Raw genomic sequence first — 4,852 nt, 5'->3', positions numbered from 1 at the left:
ATGCAGGGGAGGGGAAGACTGCGTGACGAACTCAGGAGGAGGTTTCAGGAGAGGTTCCCCCCAGGGAAATGGAAATTACAAGCTGAGATCTGAAGACTGAGCAGGAGTGAGTCTGACCAGGAGAGTGGAGGACAGAGGAAGAATATTCCAGGCAGAGGGGCATGCCCAGGTGGAGGGTGTTGGCTCCTTCTGGGATTTTTCTAGTAGAGGAATCTTTCATTTTCCTGATTGACCAAGGGGCTTTCAAGAAGACACGTTAACCTTGGTAAAGGTCCTAGGCCCAAAATAGAACACAGTAAGTCCTTCTTGCCAGAATCTTTAGATTTTTAGCTCCCCAACATTTGACTCTTCCCTTTACAAAGAAGCCTGAATTGTCCTTGATCGGAGTGTCCTCAAGCCAGCTGCCGATTCTGTGCTGGGCCTCAGAATGTTCATCTGCTTCTCCTCGGTCATCTCCAAGCTGTCTGCCTGGCTTTCAAAGTGATACAGAAGGAGGGTGGACGAGACAGGCAGTGGAGGCCGGACCACAGCCCCCCACAGGGGTCCAGATGCCACACCCTGATTTACAGATGAGATCCGACCCGCCCGCTGAGCTCTAATGACACCCATTTGCAAATGGCTTATCTACCCTGGGTTATTCCTAAATAAGTAAAAACTGTTCTTTCATAACCCTGAGCATAAAGCTATCTTAATAACTAACTGTCTGTTGGGTCTGTGTACCTGGATGTCCCACGGCCTCCTTAAACCAATCGTCTATCATTCCTGCCTTCAAACCCACTCGTCTTGCTGTCCTCTTGAATTTGGTTTGGAACCAGCATGCCTCGAGAACGTTGTGGTCATCTTCCTTGACACCTTCCTCTCTTGCCTTCTGCATCCAGTGGTGACCAAGTCTTCCTGACACCATTTCCCAAATGCTTCTCCAACCCGATGGGTGTCCCCACCCCCACTGGCTTCTCCTTAACTTGTGCCCTCTCTGGTGTTTTATGTACTGGCGTTCTTCCAGCAATCAGCCTAGCTCCAGTCTGTCTGTCGGTTACACTGTCCCCCAAATCATCTTCTTTAAAAAAAAAAAAAAGGCTGAAAAAACTCTATTGACTCCTCATTGCTTAGTAGACCAGTAATTCTCAAAGGGTGCAGCACCGTCACCTGGGAACTTGCTAGAAATGCGAATTCTTAGGCTTGACCCCAGACTTAAGGAATCAGGAACTCAGGACGGGGCCTGGCAATCAATTTTAACAAGGCTTCTCAGTGATTATTCTGATGCTAAGGTTGGGAGTAGCCAAATAATCACATACAAATGTCATAGCCTTTCATACATGGCTTTGCATTAGTTGGTCCCCGATGCTCACTCCAGCTTCCTATACTCATGAAATTCCTGTTACCCTGAACCTTTTACTTTCCTCTATGTATGTCAGACCTTTTCACCCTTACGCACTTTTGTAGGCTATTCTTCTGTTTGGGATACCCTCCTCTCATTCTTCCCTGTCACAAGGCTCCTCCATGAAGCCTTCCTTGACTGCCCCAAGCAGCATTTAGTGGCTTATTTTCTAGGTTCCTGTAGCCCATTTGTTGATAATTTAGTTATAGCTGTTGTATCTGTGGATGTGGCTTTAATATGGGAAATGGATTTCTAGCAGATAATTAGTCATTTTACAACAGAACCAGCTCTCTGGGAAGAGGTGCTTAGAGAGAAGGTGTGGAGATTATGAAGGCCCCTGTAAGCTGCTATCCCCTACGGTCCCAGCCTTTCTCCAGTCTCCTGGGAGAGATGACCTGTCTTGTGCTGAATGTGTATACTTGGACAAGGTGCACAACATGTTACAGGCATTCCGTAAATTAAAAAGAAAAGGATTGAATGAATAAAAGATTTCTGCTTTGTAAGGGAGGATGAAAGTTTCTATCCAAATTTGAAATTCCTGTCTTCTACCTCCTTGCAAAGGCCCCAGAGAAATAATACAGCAATGCTGGTCTGTACATTTCAGGGACAAGCCACGGGCCCCCTCCCCTGGCCCTGTGGTTGCCCTGCTGCTGGGCTGGGGGAGGGAAGGCGCAGCCACTGCACAGTCTGGCAGCCTCCTCAGGTGGAACGATCATTGGGCATTTCTGCTGCACTGACCCTTCAATCTCCCCTGTGTGCCAAGAGCCTGCCACCCTCCTCGCTCCCCTTACCCCATCATGATCCAGGCAGCAGGTTTCCTGAAGCACTTGGCATCTTCTTCATCACTGTGTCACTCACCCAGCTAAGAGCATTGTGCCTCCAAACCACACAGACCTCTGGGGCTCTGATCTGGGCCCTTTCCTTGGGACGACTTTTTTTTTTTTTTTTTAAACCAGTGTTCCCAACTGCAGAAAGAAGTAAAAACCAGGTGCACACAGGGCTTTACACGGAGGGATCAGTCAGGAAATGATCACCATTACTATTATTTACTCTTTGGTCCAGACTTACCTTCTACCCCTTAAGCCCAGCACCAGCTTCCAGTGCTTTCCTACCAAATCAGAAAGCCCACGAATCCAGCTCCTTCTGTTTTGTCTGGTGGAGTCTCCCCCATGTCTTTTCTGTCTGTAAATCCTCAACCCTGATCAGCCTGTTTTCTCATCCCAAGAATGTTCATTTTCCATATGCTCGCCAGCTGGCTACCAGCTCTGTCTCCTAAAGGTTAAACTTCTGTTCCGGAGCATTCTTTTTGAGCATTACCTTTTCTTAAAAAAATGCAATACATCAGTGGTTAGGAAATCAAAGCAGCTACACACACACACACACACACACACACACACACGTGCAAACACACGCATGCCCACCCACCTCCAAACATCTCCACATGAAAAACCATCTAATTCTGAAGAGTGTGTCACAATTTTCCAATGAACATTTACGTCTTCTTGCCACCGAGACTTCCGTATTTGACAGGCAATGCCATTAACTGAGCTCTATAAACTCAGCCAGACTCGTCAGTGGTAGGCAGCTTCTAGAAACGGCTTCTAATATTTCTGGGCCATGGCGTTCCACCTCCTTGCTCCTCCGCACGCCCGGCTCTCGCTACAGGGAAATCTGTGCTTGTTTCCTTGGCCTTCCGTATACTGTAACCAAAGACAGGCCAGCCGTGAAGGAAACAAACCCACTGCCTATCAGGGGCCTTCCGACCTGCTCTGTGGTTCCGCTCTGCCCAGCTGGGCCAGCCTCCATCTGGAACCAAACAAGGACCCAGGAGCTCCAGTCAACACAGAGGAGCTTGCGTTGCAGCCTATGGTGAACATGTGGGCCTTTTGAGGCATCCACTCACCCAGTGTAAATTGAGAAGGCCTGTGTAAAGAGTATGGCTCTCCTTAGATGCAGGGTTGGGCTGAAGAAGGTTCCAGGGAGAGAATCAGCCTTCCGTGGCGGTGGCTCTTCCTCGGTCTGCGGAAGAAAGCAATTCAAGGACCTTGGGCCAGGGGTGAGGACGGTGGTGGAGCGGGTGGGTGGAGGTAGGGGTGTGGTTGGAGTGGGAGGAGAGGCTGCTATAGGCTGTTGGCTATTCTCCCTGCTTCAGAGTGCCCTCGTGGGGCTGAGCTCTGGGAGGAAGACCCACACTGAACCGAGGACCTGACATTGGCTTTGCACACCCAAAGCCGTCTGAGCTTGAGGTCTGGGGGATGCGTCTTCCTGGTGAAGCCAAACGGATCTCTAGGTAGCCATAAACTGACTACACAGATTTCATTTCTGAACACATGTTTAAAGGTGGTAAAATGAAAGCAGATGGTTTCTCCAAGCCTCAGTGGAGGGTTTTTAAGTGGACTGACTAAAGCAAAAAGCACACACGGACACCCATACAGGAAAGGGAACAGCAAAGAAAGCTTCAAAAATGCCAACCCAAAGAACCCAAAGAACCAAATGAACCAAAGATCAACGTGGAGAAAGCCTTGTGGGACATAACCGAGATGGAGAGTAGCAAGAACAAGGCTGTGTCACGCATTTGCAAGAAGGAGAAAAGACACACGCACGCACGTCAGAAAATCACAGTAAAGGAGGCTTAGACATACCTTTCCTGGTGTGTCAACTGAGGAGTCAAGGCCTGTTGATGAGAGGGGCTGGGGGACGGGGCAAATGCTCCCCTGGGGACTGCATCCCATGGGGTTGATGATGGATACACTTCAGTCAGGAATAATTCACCCGGAAGTTTGGAAGTTTCTACCAGAATTCCAGAATGAGGACCCGTGCAAATCCCCCGATAGCTATTCATCACCACATCGTCGGTAACACTCAACGGAACTTATGAGCCAAGCACAGGATGATTTCATTACATTGCCAAACACTCTGACTGTGTGGCATTGCCCTCAGTTTACAGACTAGGAGAGAAAAGCTCAGAGAGGTTAAGTCACATGCGTAAGTCCACACAGCTTGTAGATGGAGGCAGCTGGGAGACTTAAGGGAGGGCAGAGAGAATACCTGCCGATGGCCCACAGGGCTTCTCATGGCAGCCGTCATGAAGGAAGTGAGGGCCACCTAGTCTGGCCACCGGCCCTCTGCGCAGCAGAAACTCATGGTGCGGGAAAGTCCCCATCAGGACAGGTGAGTCATCTGAGGACACGGGGCTGCTGTTGGCAAGAAGCCGGGACTGCAGCCTGTTTCCTCCTGTCCGGTGAAGGTCTTCAAGCCACAGCACACCTGCCTGTGTCCTGAAGCTCCAGCAGGAAACCAGGCAGAATGGAAACATGAAGGCAAATGCGGCGTTCTCCCGGAGTCAGACTCCAGCCTGCCAAGTCTCCTCTAGGGCGGAGAAGAGCTTAATCATGGATCTAAAGCAGTGGCAAGTGCACACACTAGACAGAAAGGGGCCTCCTGTGAATCTTGAGGAAGGCTCTGCCCCGGGCC

The sequence above is a fragment of the Lutra lutra genome, chromosome 8 (assembly GCF_902655055.1).
Source record: "Lutra lutra chromosome 8, mLutLut1.2, whole genome shotgun sequence".
NCBI lineage: Eukaryota > Metazoa > Chordata > Mammalia > Carnivora > Mustelidae > Lutra > Lutra lutra.
The sequence above is the reverse complement of the archived record's forward strand: the minus strand, read 5'-3'. Positions refer to the sequence as shown.